This window comes from Lutzomyia longipalpis, chromosome 1, assembly GCF_024334085.1.
Source record: "Lutzomyia longipalpis isolate SR_M1_2022 chromosome 1, ASM2433408v1".
In the NCBI taxonomy this organism is placed as follows: Eukaryota; Metazoa; Arthropoda; class Insecta; order Diptera; family Psychodidae; genus Lutzomyia; species Lutzomyia longipalpis.
In genome coordinates, this window is record NC_074707.1 from 12,628,324 (window position 1) to 12,647,029 (window position 18,706).

The 18,706-nt window shown below is 35.3% G+C and overlaps 1 protein-coding gene across 2 annotated transcripts in view; it reads left to right on the forward strand.

Annotated features, from left to right (window-relative positions):
- The first annotated feature begins 8,651 nt into the window (after nucleotides 1–8,651).
- The window catches only part of LOC129788248 (uncharacterized), a 48,012-nt gene continuing 37,957 nt past the window's right edge, over nucleotides 8,652–18,706 (forward strand). For both annotated transcript variants that reach the window (XM_055824275.1, XM_055824276.1), the window contains exon 1: nucleotides 8,652–9,519. The gene's annotated coding sequence lies outside the window, so the exon portion shown is untranslated. The remainder of the gene's footprint in view (nucleotides 9,520–18,706) is intronic.

The following is an 18,706-nucleotide window of genomic DNA, read 5'->3' on the forward strand; positions in this document are numbered from 1 at the left end:
ATGTTCACCACACAAAATGAATTTTATGAAGTTATTCTGACATAACTAAAATGGGTTCGTTAGAACTTTAAATTGCAAATTAAATTATCCTGCAAGTACATTATGCACCCAATCATACATACTGTTGTATGTAGCTTTTTAAAAGCTTTACCAATTAAATTCAACTCCTGTACAACTTATTATATATTAGAAAAATATTCCCTCTGAAAATTAAAAAGAAAACATTTCCATTAATTCTGATACGATTCTGTGTAATCATTTCCGTATGAGAAAATAATTTCAAAATGCAAATTCCATTTGTTAATCTACTTATGTATGCAGCAAATGCAATTTAGGGGTGCACCAGCAGGCACATTACATACCTACTTTCATTCAAGACATTCAATTTGTAAGCTCCTCCACGCTGTGCATCGGCACATATGTAATTAAAAGCTCAACTCGGCAGCCGATGGAACCTGATTCATTCATAAAGCCCCACCTAAGCCTATTAGCCGCTCACCGTGGTGCTCAATCGCGAAAGGGACGCGGTGTTCAAACTAATCGAATATGAAATAAGTTGGGAGGTGAAACAGGAAAATACATCGATCGGGCGCGAATCTTAAATTATAGACCACAATTTATCACATTATACCTTACGACGATGCCACATTGTGACCTATGCTCGGGCAGTGGCCGTGGTAGCCACTGCGATGAGACACTGACCATCGCGAAGCCATAATCCGCGCATGTTGCGATGAGTGTTGGTATAATAATCTAGCTTAGCCCGGAGCGAGGGAATTGCTGGCAATATTGACAGGTTTAACAATTAATTCCGAAACACCACTGTGTACCAATGTTATAATTAATCACTTGAATAAATTGGACGTGCAGACTGTTATTTAATAACTTAATACAGTTAAACACTTTTACTTCAAAGCACTAAACATGCACCTACACGTGGTATTGAATTTTGCCGCAGAGAGACATTTGATACCCATCTCGGACAAAACCCTTGGGCTCTTTCCTTGTCATTTATGCTGTTGTATGTAACAGCGACGCATAGCTCTTATACAAAATGCTCGATCATCGTGAGCTTAAGAAAATTAATTGTGGCACTGAACAATGCCATTTAATAAGGTATACCTTCCTGAGCACTGGAGCATTACAAATTTCGGCAGACAAAGAGCGTCAGAACGGGGAATTTCATCGTTTGGACCAGAAGCTCGTCGCTGCTGTGTGCGAAAATTTCATGCTCAAAATTCATTGTCTTTCAGAGAAAGACATTAGTTGCGCCTCGAAGGAAATTGTTTAGCAAAGGAAATAATATGCAAAATATATATTTGTATACTTACTGATGATCCCTAAATTATGTTGAAAATTATGTATAGTTAGTTTAAGCATGATATGCTTTCTTCTACAATCAAAAGGATTAATAAAAAAATAAGAAAAAATAACAAAATAGAGAAAATGTAAAACATACAATTTCACACGCTATCGCCTTTTCTTAATTTGAGGAAATAAATTTACAGCAATTCACAATTTAATTGAGACATTTTCCCGTATAGAGTGTCGAATGCGCTAATTAGTGTTTGACTGCAGCATAGAAGCACGCTGCATAGGCATACCCTGATTATTTGCACCGACAATTTGGTCACTGTAATAAAAGCTACTAAAAGGTGTGTTTTGGACGACTTTACACAATATTCTCTCTCAAAGTAAATGCCTCTAAACATGCATTTCTCGCATACTTTTCGTTCTCTGCTACGGTGCCACTTTAAATCATATGAAAAAAAGTTTGTATTTCAGATCCCAATCTCTGGGTTTTGCATTTGGGCCATAATAATCTCTTGTGAGTGCTTGTTTGCGTAACAAAAGGTATGTTTCAGCATTAGACCCTTTCCCCCAGATATGATGCTGATAAAATAGAATGTTGGGTTGAGTTTTTTTTCATGTTGTATGCCAGCTATGTGGGTTTCTTTGGAGGAGAGAAAGATGTTTCTGGGTCCTTGAGTTGTATGTGAAGTGAAGAAAAAAATCATGTTTTAGCAATGAGGGCTATTTTCCTCTTTAATATATCAATTGACTTATTTCGGCCTCTTGAGGAATTCCAATGAAGATTTTTTTTGGGTTTATATATTTGTTGAGGCTTACCCTGAAGGCAGCACTCTTTGAGTTCGTCTTATATACGTATCATAAATGTATGTAGTATGTACTTTTCCCCGTCAAGTTGATGAACACATTAATAAAATGACCAATTTCTCAATTATGCAATGTATCAAATCGTCGTGAATACATCATTTTGAGATTTTTGTGCAATGCAATAACGTGATTTCGCTGCCTTTGTGTCTCAATTGGATAATTTGTTTACTCACAGCCATACCTCTCTCTTCCCTTTCCACACAAGCCAAGGAGGAGATCTTTACATTTATCAAGTCACTCGATGTGGTACCACCAAGAAGTGACAAGATGAAATAAATAAGTGTTTTATGCACTAATGAGCCTTCTATCAAATGGTTAATCTCGCTTCTCCAACTGTGACAAAGTGTTGCTATTGCGAAGAAAAAGCGATTTGAACTTTCTTTGTGCCTATAGGTAAAACCAAACGATCGTGGTCTGAGGAAGCCAATATTGGCGTGCTCGAGTGTATTCCTTTGGAACTTATGGGTAAACTGTTGGCAGATGTGAAATGAGATACATACGCTGTCGCCATATCGCCTATGTCAATGTTGTGATTGATATGCGAAAGAGAAATGTTGAAACAGAAACTCTATCCAAGAGGTAGAGGCAATGGTATATGCTACATGTGGTCTCTTCATGTGTACTCCTCGCTGTACAATAAATCGGAAATGACCATTGCCAATAGGTCTGCTTCAGTGAAAACAAATATCTCCCCGCATACAGCCGCTCTTGATCTCAACAGATTGAGAAGTGATATGATCTCTACCTATAGGAATGGGGCAGAAGCCAGGGAGGCGACCCAAGCTGTAATGGAGTGTTAAAAGAAAACATTTCCAGTGTAATTTTTTTCTCCTCTTCTTTTCTCTTCATCTCTCTCCCCTCCTGCCCAGGTATGTGACATGAATTCTTTACCATCCAACCACACATTTGTGTGCACCAACAGCTTGATGCACCAATTTTCTCTTCACGAAGAGATCCACACAGAGTACACATGAAAAAAAAAAGAAAACTATTTTCTTGCGAGCCATGGCTTAAATTTCTAATGTGTATTGATGGCATTCAAGTAAACTGCGCTCTGCGTCTACTTTACATTCTGAAGTCGTCTAGAATGTTAGGCAATGTTTCTCCGATCAGTAAATGTACACCTACAGCTAATTAACACAATCTAACTTATAGAAATATGTTCTTTAAAATATTTTTTTTTTATTTAATAAAGTTCTAAATTTTCTAAATTAGAGAATTTGTTATAAAAAATTTAATTTATGTGAAAATAATTCATCTTTATATCGGTTCGAGACGAATTTATAACGCTTCAACCATGTCCATGAGAGGGATATTTTCACCCTCTTTGACCAATTTATTGATAATTTGAGCAGTTGTTACAACTTTAGCACCTGCTATGTTAAATATTTTGAAACCTTGCCCTCTCGTAAGTGTCTTCTTCCCATTATTTCACAATTTTCTGAAAATAGCTTCTTTTCGTTTAAACCAAAATTTACCACGAAATGAAGAAGAGTGGTCTATTTCGAAGGAGATCAAGGTATACTTGCGACTTTCACTCCACCATACCTACCTGTCGCAATTGTCGTTCAACCTTGATGAATTGGGTGTCAGAGACAAAGGGCTTGAGATGATACGCATTCCCTTAACTATTCTTCTGATCGCTGCAGGTGGCTGCACCGCACAAAGCATCGAATTTGTATGTTTTTCCCTCCATTGCATGCAGAGTAGACAAGGCGCTTGCTGTGAAAAATGCATGTACACCAAACGGAGGAAACGGAGTTCCCTTGCTGTGAGAATATTGATCAAGACACGACGGAGGCTTCGACGAAACCAGCATAAAGTGAAAAAAAAGACATAATGAATTTAACTGATTTCCTGTATTTGAGCCACATCTGAAGGGCCTTAAATATTTCACTTGGAAAAAGACGTGATTGTGTGTCTGTGCGGTGATTTTTCAAGAACTGAGAAATTTCATTTTGTCGATGAAATATGAATCAAAGTCAATATCAGAATGGTATTTCTTCTGGTTCGAAAGTGATGAGAGGTCCTATTAATATTCTCAATGGTATATTCACGAACACATCAATGGGATGGGATAAACAAATAGGTTTTGGGTGTAAAGGCTTGTTTTTTTTCTCTTTGTTTTTACTATACAGAATACGGAGAATATTGTGGAGGATAAAATTAATTATATCACTTAATTTCCAATCAAATCCATTCTTTTACTCATCTTTCGACTCAATAGGCCATAAATCGTAGCTTATTTTTAAGATGAAAAAAAAGAACGCGGTAAACAATATAAAGCGTGATTTATACTTGAGAAGATGGGGTCCATTCCTTTTGGAGGAAAAGATACGGAGAAGAGAAGCCCTCAAAAATCTCCCACACACTCATAATCACACCATTAATAATAATTTTTCATGTGAATTGTTTACAAAATGTGTCAGAGAAAAGGCAGACGCTTGAGCATTTCTTCTGTGCGTGCCACAGATTGTCGCCAAAGTCAGGAAAACGATCGCCTAGCTTTTTGGCCCTCCAGAGGCACACCAACAAAGTCTTCTTTCATTCTGTGGGGAACAAATTAAAAGAGTTTTTTTTTCTTTCTGAAGAGACGTGTATGGAAAAATGAATCCATACACTATGTGCTTAAATTGTGTGTAACAGCCCGTTACTACGAGGTTTTATGTAATATTTCAGACTTATTGGGATTTGGTGCTTTGCATCCAGCAAACAACACATTCTTGTAAATGCCTTCCATGGGAGATTGTTGACGCCCTTTGCGAAGAAGTTGATGGTACTTATCGTATAATGCTAAAGCAATTCATGAAAGTTCCACACCCTTTTTGCCTCCAATTTCATCCACGACACCATTCACATTTTAATCCTCTTAGATCGAAAGAGAGGAAAATTAATATATGAAAAACACAAAATCCCCAAAGTCATATAATTCATTTACCCACCACAGCTGAATATTTCCATTTTCATTGTTGAATTCCCACTAAAATTGTAGGAGTTTTTTTTTCTCTTTGTCCTCCGCGCAATTATTTCGTAATTTACACTGGTGTACGCAATTTTGTATCAATCTTTTTGGATGATATTACAGAAAAATTTGGATAAATTATTTTCTCCCGGTAATTTATGTTGTATGTAGTACTGCCCCATTGAGGTGCGCGCAGATGTTGGAAGGTGTTTAACGGTGTGAAACCACACGGAAAAGGTATATATTGTTTTGAAAACAACATTGTTGAAAGCTGTCTAAATAACTGATGAAAAAAAAGACGAGAAAAACTCATCATTTTTATTACAATCGAATGGAAGGACTGGGAGATCATAAAAGTAATAAACCAACACAAAACTGTCGAAATGAAAGTGCTGTGGAGATGTATTATTTGTTTTATGATAAAAAAAGCATATAGGTATGCTACATGTGCGTTGCTGATTTTACTTTTCACTGACTTTAGGTTTAGGTACTACATATTTACCATTTTAGTTCCCTTCCACGAACCCATGCTTCATTATCGTACCTTTGTGTTGAGAGAATATTTATAGGGGCTTTTTTTCTCCAATGGTGAACTCAAACAAAATATTTTTTTTCCGGTGAACGGGAGGTTGAAGGCAGGTGAAGGATGGTTTTGCTGCCGAAAAAGAAAATATTGTGATATCAAATTAAATTTACGAGGATTATGTCGTAATCTCGTTGCTTAGAAGTCACCCGGTTGGCTAAGAATTTGATTTATTATGGATTGTAACTCAATAACTTAGGGAGCCCAGGTTCTTTGAATTTATATTTGAGAATTTTAGATTTTCTTATGTTCTTTCTTACGAAAAAAATATTTTCACCCTTCTGTGTTTCTTTTAAAGTTAGAAATTCTCCAATTAAACGTAGGTGGAGGAAAATTGAATCAATTTTCAATCAATTACTTGTAGTCTTAATTGAAGCTAGTTATTATATAGTCCAATTTGTAAGCAGTGTATGCGTTATAAATGCATATTGATTGAACCAATTCCAATAAGATCGAGATTGCGTAAATTGTCGCAAAAAAGCTTATTGTATTATTTTTGAAATTGATAAAGATTGACAGAAGTGAAATTTTTCATATCTCTCACAGCATGTTATGCAACTGAATGCGATTGAATGGATTGATTCAGATTGATGGTTTGATCTCCCATTGATCATTTTGTAACATTTATTATGCAAATTCGAAACAGTAAGTCAAATTTGTTCAACCACACCGTCACAATTTGAAAACGAGATATGAAACTTGGTGCTTTTGCCTTTATCTCAATGAAATATACCTTGAAATATTATTTTGTAAGTGGCAATCTTCGGTGGCTTCTTGCAATGCGCGGTGTGCGCGATAGTGTAATGGGAAAATCAAGTCATCTAAAATTATCATCGAATGCAGGCAAATTAATTGGCCTTCTCTTTCGCATCTCGCGGATGCACTCGGTGTACCATAATCTTCGACATTAATGTACCTGAGAGCGAAGACATCCGTTTTACTTGTGGGGCTGTGCTCTGATTCGCAACTTGTACTACAAGTTTTATCCACTATTACCATTCAATTTCCCAATATTTGACGTGAAACAGCCCCAATGGAGACATACAACCCAATGTAATGCATATGTAAGTTGGTGATCCATAATTGGTTCTCTCTTGGTGCGCACATATTAATTAAAGGTATATATGCATCACATCAGGAGAGGATATGGTTCTGAAAAGTCATTAATCACTACCACATGAAGAGTCGTGGCATAGAAAATGAATGCTGCAAGTGACACTCTCTATACTACGGCCATTCTGTTCCATTTTGTTGAGCTAATATCGTTTTAAAAGTAGGACAGAAACTTGATCTTGATCATTAAAGTGAGTTTTGACTGAAAATGAAAACACACGCGATATTCTACACGCTCTGAAGAAAATTTTAATGTCTTCTAATCAAGGATAGGGAGCTGCTATTCCAGCTTTTATTATTTGTTTTGTTATTTCATTTCAAAATTGTTGTGCAATTTCAACACGAATTCTAAATATGGTGGATTACGAAAAAAAAGCGTTTTTATTTCAGGCAAAATGGCTTTGATGTTTTGATGTTAGGGAATTAGTTGGTTCATAAAATTCAAGATGCTGAAATGTTTCACAAAAGAGACTCTTATAGGGATTGTTTTGAAAATGTTGTTGTATGTTTGTTAATTAATGGCAATTAAATTCTGCATGGTTTATATTTCGCTCCCCTTCAGTTTGTTTTAAAAAAATGACTGAAAAAAATTAAATTCACTGAACTACCTATAATTTTTGCAGCTTTTCTGACAAATAAGTTCTGAAACAATTCCAATTAGTTATACTTTAATTTAAAGAACATGAATTGGATTAGTTTCTTGGATTAGTATTCTATTATTCAATAATTTCTTTTAAAGAAAAATTCCTCAAGAAATTAATAAAATGATTAAAACAAACCTCCTTATAGCATGTGATTCCGCTTTAAACATGAATCTTACATAAATGCAAGTACATATTAGTTAGAGATATTGTAATCTCGATAGACTGAAACTAAGGCTTGGTCTACAAGGTCATTCATGAAAAAAAGGTTGTGTAAATTGTAAAGAAACATTGAGAAGGTCTCGGTTCTAAGATCCTTCTCCACCCGTACCCCATCAAGACACAATATTCCAAAATGAACAGCACAAAGCAACATTAATCATATAAGGTATCTCTATCTTTCAAGAAAAGTCTAAAAGAATTTTAGAAAAAGATCCAGCCGCACACGATCATAGTTTTATCTTGTAAAAAATAAACAAAACAATAAAAGTTAATCTCCTGCACACAACACCATTCGCTATTTGTATTGTTTGTGCAGGAACAATAAATTTAATGGGTATTATTTAAGAAGAGACGTTTTTCTTCGGGGTTTCGATTTTTTTTCATTCTTTCTTTCTTGTAAACTTGTCTCGCAAAACTCCCCTTCTCTTACCTAATGCTGACTTTTTTTTCTGTGTTTGAATTGACCACATGAGAAATGACTAATGGGATGCGAAGATGGAACCCGATGACGTCAACAATGCGAATTCATTGGAAAAGATGTAGGTATAATGTATTGTACATAATTTGCAATTTGTCCCCCACCCGCCCGGAGGAGAATGAATAGAGTCGTATGGTGTGTAAGTCAATTTGAATTACATGCAGATCACAAATTAGCGATTTTATCCACAATATATTCCATGGCACGGTGTTTTCCTTCGAAGTCAGCCCCCGTTGCTCTATCGCGGGTCTTACGGATGGGGAATACAGAAAAGGAAAATAAAGAGCTAGAGAGTATTTAGTCAGTGTCCCACAAGTGGTCTTATACTTTATGCTTTATGTGTGTGCATGATCACACAGTGATAAATTTCACAGCTGACGACGCCAACATCCATGTATTTTCCGTGCATGCATAGTGTATACATAGCACACATAGAAGTACCCAGTCTCGCGGTAAATTCATTCTTTTACCCAAGTTAGTATCTCATCGGCAGTCGGGGTGTGAACGTTTATTTTGCGCGCGTCGTTCAATTTTTTTTTATACCATACTTGCAATTTTACCGTAAAAACACTACGATCGCGATTTTTTCTGCACTTACCAATGCGTCATCGAACTCTCTTTGCCATCAAATGGTCTCCTTGCACTAAATAATTCAGCAATTTATTGAAAGAATAAAAAAACAACATAAATTGCACAAATTAATTTATAAGAAAAATACAGTGCTTATGGTGTGAGATCTAAAAGGTTGGCGTAAATTCCTCAAGGAGGAATTCTTGAATGATCCTCTCGATTAGGCATTATATATAGTTCATCAGTGGACCCATAAGTGCGAGTGTTACTTATCGTAAAATGTGTCAACAGATGTGTGTGTTGACGATAAAGTATATAATACAATTTTCATAGTGGTTACATGAGAGAGAGAAAAATAGCCTACGTTTAAGCTCCCATCCAGCATATGCTGCATGGCAATTATTACATAAAATTTATGAATGAAGGCATTTGATAATTCAAGAGTAAATAGGATCGTCATGATCAAATACACAGTGAGTGAAGCACACAAGTTTGTGGTTGAAAGAGTTAATGTAAGAAATTAATTGGTGACATTCCAATGCTTCATTTTGATAATTTATACACATTTAAGAAAAAAAAATAATCTTCTCTCCACGCTGAGTTGCTATATAAATTCTATGGCAATATAAGCAAGATAAAAACCAACTGATATTTTCTCAAAAGTGTTCATTGATAGTGAAGTTTGCCATGTGATCAAAAAAAAATCTCGCAGAAATATTAAGAATTCTCTAATATGGATATATTAATGGAATAAAAGAAAATTATCTACAAGGTAAGTTGAAATATAGGTTTTGCGCATTTTATGTATATCTTGTTTACATTCTCTTGTGATGAATTACTACACACCATTGGACACGAGTAGCATATTGTGACTGTTTCATATCGGAAAAATAAACATTGAGAAGGATTTCTCATTATTGACTCGAGAGTTCCACGTTTTGCATTTTTTGCGATAAAGACGACTTATCATTCGAAAGGGCTTTTGAGATGTAATCAATTCATTTGTACATTACAAATAGGTTATACGTCTGTAGTTATGAGAGATAAGAATATTTCCGAGAATTACTTTAAAATTAAATTCTTTACTGCCAAGTCAGCCATTAAGTGCGGTTTGTTTTTCCAAGAACCTGGAAATCTTTAAGAGTTTTACATTGAAATTGCTTTTTTTGTTACTTTGTAAATTAATCGATTAGAGGGTGGCAAGAGTTGGTCAATTTTAGAAATAAATTATTTGAATGCATTTTAAAATGTAAGAAAATGTAATAAAATATTCTATCGTTTAATAGTGTAGGTACGGAAAGCTGTAAAAGCTGGTCTTTAACTTAAACAGAATATTAATAATTAATTATTGATTAGTTTAACCTTTGATTAGTACTTTGATTATTATCGCATTTATACACATTATTAAATTTGTTTTTATTGCATGTCAATAATAGGTTACCCATTGGAAATTTCATAATGATGTGCTTCAAGCAATTTTAATTAACACTTTGGTATTTTCTAATCAAATGTAAAATGCAAATTTTCAGATATTGATCTTTATTCAAATTTCTGGGAAAGGAAATTTAATTTATGAATTAATAAAGGGAGTTTAATTATTTCTTTTCTAAAATTTCACACATTTTTAGAAAATTAATTATAACAAAATTCAAAAGGGGTTCACTCGTGGTCAAGCTAGGTCAATAAATCTCCCATGTCTAAGCATTTTGGACGATTAAATGACTGATTAAAATTCACCATGAATATCTTTTTCAGTTGATTGACCTTTGATGATACTTCTTGATATCCAATTATGAAAATTTAGGCAGTTGTTTATTGGGGAAATCTGAAATTGGATCTCTTTGCATTCCGGGCTTTTTTTTTATTTGATTGGAATAAAGGGGAAAAATCGAATGTGCCTGATTTATTAAATTATTCACAGTGAATCATGAATTATGAATCACACTGTCTTTCCATGAATTATTTGTCTACAGAGATACAAATAAAAGTATCTTTTTTCTTCGTAAACCATAGCACTTCTTTTTGTATAAATCTTTGTTATTGTAGTTCTTAGTAGCGTCATATCTTTTGCCTTTAGCAATGAGCTTTTATTCTATGTGCTTTCCATTGAGGCACGCAATTGATAAAGGAGGAATAGACCAAAATGCTGTGTATATTTTGCATTTTTCATACGCATTCTTTTGCGTTTCAATAACATATTCCATGCTGTGAGATCATCTCTTGACATAAAATTATGATTGGACTTGTCACAGATGTTTTATTCTGGGTTTATGAGACAATGAAATTCTGTAAAGCTCTCCCATGACTCTGTATTCTTGCTCATATAGCATTCATGACCATCGGCAGTACAGAGAATTTCTTATTCTTCATGTTGAAACCAATGGAACATAAAAATTACAAAAGACGAGAAAAAATCACTTGGAGAGTAGGCGCAATTATGAATATTTGTTGTTGAGCAACATAAAAGAAACGAAACCGCTCGATCAGAGTGTTCCAGAGCACAACAAAAGGCAAACGTTAAAAAGTTTATGTGGAAAAAATCAACGATTCTGTTTCGATTTTGACCAAAGACCACCGCAATGTATTACTTTTACTCTTATTTCTGTATGTTGAGTTAATTTTTTTTCATTTGCCCCACGAATCTTTCAGTGGTCTTGATTGCATTTTAGATTTATGATCACAGCCCCGATAGTCCTTTCTTCACATAGCGATCACACACTTGATACGAAGGTCTATTCAAGGAAAAGCGGCAAATTAAATGATGATATTTTTGTTAATTGGTTAATTAATTTTTAATATTCAATCCACCCGGAGATTGTTATGAGATAATATCACATTTTTTATTGTTATTAAATTTGGAAAGCAAACAGCGCGAAGTAATTATAGAGTTTCTCTCTCGTGATCACCACAGTAATCATCGGATACGGCTAAGGCTATGTTGGATGACTGTGCCGATATGTATAAAACCTATATTTTACTACAATGTTTCCGAGAATTGTTGATTTTTGAGAGATTAAAATTATATAATAAAAATTTCACCTCAAAAATTTTAATAAACTAAATTCAATTGAATGTATAAATCTAAAATTATTTACAAAGAAATGTAATTTCAAAAATTTCCACCATAGCCTCATCCAAAAAAGTGATTATGAATAAAAGAAAGAGTTGGGGATTTTTAAAATTCTTTCCAGCGAAATCTCAAGTTTATTGGATGGCAAAAAAACACTAAATTCTGTGGCCAAACGATGTGTGGTGATCTGGGTGTTGGGAGTGAGGGAGATAGATAGATGTGTCAGGTGAAGGGTTATGTGAAGAGTGCGGAATAAAGAAGAGAGTGAATTATCTAAGCAAATAAGTGTTTTAATTAACTAAACCCACCCCTGGGGCCAGCGGGGGTACCACAAATTGGCGACGAGTCAAAAGTGCGTCAAGAAATGTAAGTAATTTAAAGAAAAGTGCGTGCAAATGTGCAATGACATTAAGTGAGGTTATGTTATAAAACACACGTGCTGAAATTTTCAAATTTTCATGGAAATTGAGCAGTGTGGGCTAGAAAAGCCACCGAAATGGGTTCCAGGTGTGACTCTATGACTAATAGAGCTATCCTGAGATGGAAAATTCTCCAAAAAGAGAGAAAATGCTCTTCCGGAATGCCCTTTCCATCAATGTGAGTGGTAAAGAGTAAGAAATAGAGCAAAGGCTCTACTAAACAGAGGGATATGCTCGGAGAAGCAAATCCGGAAGTTAAATAAGTTTATGAAAACATATCAAGATATTGTGCCCTCAAAGGAGGAGAAATTAGTACATATAACCACGAACAGGTGGGTTATAATTGATTGGGAAGCTGCAAAGAGACAGTTTACCAAAAAAAAAAAAAAATAAATAAATAATAATAAAAAAAAAAAATAAAATAAAATGTTTATAAATATTTTATTGTCTGAGAATGTTGGATAAGAAGAATAATGAAGAAATTTCTTCTTTTTCAGAACAGACTTGAGATAATACAGAGTCCGATCTAGTAATAGTCGGAGAGTAATTAGGCGAGAGAGACCTAAATTGAGGTAATAAATCAAAGATACAAAGTGAGATGAATTTCCATAATTTGAATAAATTATTTCAGAGGGAATGGAAAAACTGTGGAACTTGCCACCATTTGATCCTGGCAATGGCTCTGAGGCCAGACGGAATTGGATAGAATGGAAGAGAGCCTTTCAGCACGTAATTGTGGTTCTTGGAGAAACAAACAAGACGAAGCTCAAGAGTCATTTGTTGGGTATTGGAGGCATGAAACTGCAGAAAATCTTCTACGGTATCCAAGGGGCAGATGTCTCAGAAGAAGAAGGGAGCAATATCGATCCATTTGAGGTGGCAATACAAAAACTCGATCAATATTTTGCCCCAAAGAGACATCAGTCTCATGAGCGTCATATTTTCTGCAAAATGGACCTGGAAGAAGATGAACCAATCGAGAAATTCATGGTTCGAATAAAGCAGCAAGCATCGAAGTGTAGTTTTGGTCGAACCGAACAAGAAAGTCGCGCGACAAGCATAATTGACAAGGTCCTATTAGCAGCTCCCGATGACCTGCGCGAGAAGTTGCTTGCTCTGGAAGACCTTACGCTGGAATCTCTGGAAAGAACTGTTAATTCTTTCCAAGCAATTCGGAACCAGGTGAAACAGATGACCACCACAGAGTGTGAGACTGATGTACAGGACGATGAAATTAATGAAATCAGAGGAACAAAGGCAAAATCCCGTAAGTGCTTCCGATGTGGGAAAGATCATGATTTCTTCAAGATCCAAAATTGCCCTGCGTATGAGAAGGAGTGTCACAGATGCAACAAGAAAAACCATTTTGCGTCTGAGTGCAAGTCATTGAAAAGGAGCCGAGTAGATCAAACCTCATCAGATGAAGATTACAAGAGCACCAAACGCCGGAAGGTTGAAGGCAAGGGGTCTCTGAAGGAGGACGACTCTGAGGATGACTCAAGTGAGTCAGATTCAAGTGAGTCAGATTCAAGTGGGTCAGATTCAAGTGGGTCAGATTCAAGTGGCTCAGATTCAAGTGATGTATGCAGCATTGGAATTGGAGATGAATACATTCGCTGTGAGATTGGTGGTGTACCGACAGAAATGCTCATTGACTCTGGATCTACAAATAATGTGATTGATGAGGGCACTTGGGCCTATATGAAGGAGATGGGGATTGAGATAACGAATTTCTCCACGACCTGTAAGAAACAGCTGAGGGCTTATGGACAGAAGACATGCTTGCAAATTATGGGTGTGTTCGAAGCTATGATGGTTGTTGAAGACAACGGAGATCAATATAAAACAGTTGCAGAATTTTATATTGTGGAAAATGGGACACATTCGCTAATGGGGCGATCATCCGCCATCAGTCTGGGGTTGTTGGAAATTGGACTTCCAAGTTCCCGGAAAGCTGCGGAATTGACGGATGATGGAGAGTCCTCCAGGAGCCAGTACTCTTGCCACGCGAATAAGGTAACGCAGCAAACTCGCGGAATCAAGGATCCTTCCAACGATTTCTCGCGGAAATTGTCGGAATGGAGAGGGCTTTATGTGCACTTCATGGAGTTCTGCAAGGAGCACGATATCCTGGGCGACAGCGCAATTCCAAAGATACATGATATTGAGCTCCAGCTGATCCCTTCGGAGTGCCACAAGCGGAACAATTTTCGAGAAACAAAGGGGGAGGATGTGGAAGATCGAAAAGGAAATGACGAGGAAACTGATGTACACGAGAGAAACCGGAAGCTGTTCACGGTCTCCGCTCAGCAAAAGCTTCTGGCTAGTGGTGGACTACCCAATATGATGTAACAAACAATTTCGACCAGAATACAAAAGATTCCCTGAACCGCAGAGTCACCAGATACTCCTGAGGGCTAAATCACGAGTACTGTGAGGACTTCAGAACAACGTGAGGTCTAGGCTTTGAAAGGAAAAGGGAGATGTGGTGATCTGGGTGTTGGGAGTGAGGGAGATAGATAGATGTGTCAGGTGAAGGGTTATGTGAAGAGTGCGGAATAAAGAAGAGAGTGAATTATCTAAGCAAATAAGTGTTTTAATTAACTAAACCCACCCCTGGGGCCAGCGGGGGTACCACACGATGTAATATTGTACTTATATAGCAATTAGGAACATTTGCATATATACACATTAATTTTATATATACACAAAACTATACACATATCCATTGGAGCACATGTGTAAATAACATGGGTTTAAATGATTTTTTAGTGATGACATCAGTCGTTTTAACACGCTTGAATATATTTGCAGCTCTTTTTTTTTAACGTGTTTTCAATAATACTCGATTCAGTCGCCTTCTTTCAAGGTAAAATTGAGAAAATCACATGTTTCTTTATGTATCGCCACGAGAAGGTAATCACAAGATCAGCCACGGCATCTGATATACACAGCTACAACGCGACACAGCCAATATACACCTTGCTTTGAGTATACCTTGTTGCAAGAACAGTGAGTAAACTCAGCATCGTGAATTTTGTCCAACAATTACTACCAAGTACTATCGTGTAATTATATCTGAAGATGTGGCCAATACAAATTCACTGACTTATTGAATAAGGGTCCTTAACACGTCGAAATGATTGTTACAGCTCGTTATCTGGGGAAGATCATAAAAAGCATGATGCTCACGGTAGTGTTTATACATAAATCGTGCGAAAAGTGTGAATTTCTGTCAACATTTGTATACATAAATAACCTTAAGCGAAACTTTAAGTACATTTTATCTGACTAACTTTACTATCAATAAACATTGGAGGTTTCGTATTTATTAATAAATGTCACGTAAATCTTACCTCAATGCAGTATTTCAATTAGGGTTTTCATATTGACAGATTGCATTATTTACTAAAAAAACGATATGGCATACATATATATAGGGGGAGTGTTCAATAGAATGGTAAAAGGAACAACAACTAAAATACCAATAATGAATATTTCATGATGTAAATTTTCAAAAGAAGCCCATTTGCGATCTCTAATGTGGCACATATTTATGCTGGGATTAGATTCAATGGATTCGAAATATGTACAGATTTCACCTTGAATCAAAGGGTTCAAGGTAAAAGCTTACAATTACTGTTTGCTAATTCATTTAACTTTCAATATTTAAGAAGTTTATTTTACTGTCATTTTCTGTACTTTTAATTGTGATCATTTAAATATGTTACATCTAATATGTTGTGATTACGGTTGCGTGGTGCGCGTGGTGTTTTCGTGCGTTAAACCATTTCCGAGAGAGCTTTGAGCTTTATTACATAAGAAACTGTAAAGAAAAACAAAATGCGATTGTTGTGATCTTCCGCCTTTGAAATCATCCAAAATTTCATGAGTTTCATTTACAACACATCCCAAGTGGTAAACCATTCCAAGAATTTTATCTGCGCGGTGGCGGCTTGTATTATAAATTCCATTTCTGCGCCTTAGATGGATCATATTTAGCGATATAATTTATGTGTGTGGAAGCATTTATCATGCCGACTAAATGAGGCGCATAATATCCAATCGTCTCGCGGGAGGATTTTCGTGTATTTCATGCGAATAAAGCTGCGAAAACACTAAATTTTTGCCACTTGAGTGAGTTTCTTTTATAAATTCCCCAAAAAGACAATTAATCATTCGCGAAGGTGTTTCACAAAACCAATGCTGCGGCGTGTTGCATGCTGAAGATCATTTATGCAACAACAAATTTGAATTTTGTATCTGGTAGGTTTGCAGCAAATTGGTCTTTCTCTCCAGCCCAGAGTCAATATCAACAAATTGTATATCTCCGATCAAAGGTCTGCATAATGGAAACATGGCCCTTATCGCATCTCTTGCGCGCGCGGTATTTCACTCTATGGCCAATTTCAAGTTTACTTCATATTCCCATGACCGTCTCGTATTATTTTTGTGAATAGAATAAATTTAAATATTTTAATGAAGTTGTATTAAATTGAATGCAAGAAATTGGTGGATGGTGAGGAACAGTGGGCGAATCAGAGACATCACGGCAGATTTCTTATCTTCTCTCCTATATTTATTCGTTTTTATATATCACTTTATTTCTTATTCATACACCCTGTCAAGGATGTCATGAGTGTCAGCCTTAATTGTCGATTGGGGGTATTGTGTGTCTCTGCATCTATTGAAATTACGGATTCCAGCTTTAAATTTATTCGACACACCTCTCCGGGAGGCACAGACAGGAATATATACCTACATTTTATTATACGTACTACATGTAGATATGTATATTTTAATGTAAAATGCGCAAAAGAGTTTATTTTTCACATGAATATGTGAAAATATTCACGGGACACCCATATGGTTTCTTATATTTATTTAGAAAAATTATATTAGTTTGTTGACAAATTCGCAGACTTTCAGTTGAGAAAAAAAAACCTGTAAGACATGTTCAAAGAAAAAACACGAGAAGCCCGAGAAGCTAAAAAGCCATTGGATATACTTGCATTACACATATACATACATACATATATGAACTTTTTTTTACTTAAGACTTGATTAGTCATTTTTGGAAAATTCAAGGGAAATTTTATTTTTTACAATCTATCTCTGGAATTCATAAAAAATATCCTGGGGCATATCCGGGTTAGGAAAGAGAATGATGGAAAAAAATCAATACAAAATTACAAAACGTTCGTAATAAAGTAACTTAATAGTTAATGAAAATCAATAAACATAATTATTATATTGTCAAACCTATTGCGATTATAATTTCATGTTTCTATTTATTTTTGGCAAATGACTACAATCAATAAATTAATTTTAGTCCCACTCAAAAACTCTGTTAACCTCACTGATCTCTTTGTAGAATTGATCTAGATAAATTCTTTTTTGGAACATTAGAAAGATTATACTTGCTCTGTTATACATAAAAATTTAGGCCGGAAAGGATTAAAGATGTCAATTAATGGACTATTAATTGTTCCACTCTATGATTGAGCATGAAATTCTATTATTAACTCTTTAGATTGTCTTAACTCTGGTATACATACGTAGAGTTTTAATGAAATTCTTCGATCGGTTGCTTGTTCTTATAACTATTCCATCCATATAGTCTCGAAGAATGCCAGTAAAGTGGTCACACCTGTTTACCTTTAACTGTCCATACAGTCTCGTGAATATCTAACAATCATTATATATCTATATCTTCTTACCTGTGTAGATAGACATATAAACACATTTTTTCCCCTCTTCATATACATTTCAATCCATAGATGTTCAACATCTTTCACAAATATCAAAAGGTGTATTATTTGCTGTGCGAGATATTAATTTGTCGTCTCTTCTGAGCTTTTAAAGAGTATTTGTGCTTAATTGGAAATCACTCTAAGATCTCAAATTACATAGGCTCTCTACACAGTATATATAATAGACAGCTTTTTTTATCTATAGGTACCATGTATATTTCCATAAGAAGTTAAATAAAGCTTTTTATGGCTTTATTGATAAAATTTATCAGTGCTGTCACTCTTTTATGTACTAATGCAAAAACACTGCACGGGAAAGGTTGACAAATCGTGTTGATTCTTTTGCATAAAAAAAAATAAACTTTAAAAGTTCAGAACTGCTATATGTCTTCTTGACAAGGAATAAATATAAGGAAATCACCTTTCTGACAAAATAAGTCTCGCAAATTACACACCAGAGTGATTTATGTGAAATAAAAGCGTGCATTTTGGTTTAACATGAAAATTGAACAAGACAGATCAACCCGGTAAAATACAAAAGCGTTAAAATTTATATTAAAAAAATTATAGGTGTAATAATGTCTCATGGTGTCGCTATCAATGTAATTATGGGTTATCATATTGCGCGGGAAAGTAAAATGAATGTTGGAAAAACAAGAATTTATAAAACTAAAATGCTAATAAGGTGAAAATTAAATGCAACTATTGCAGGAATGT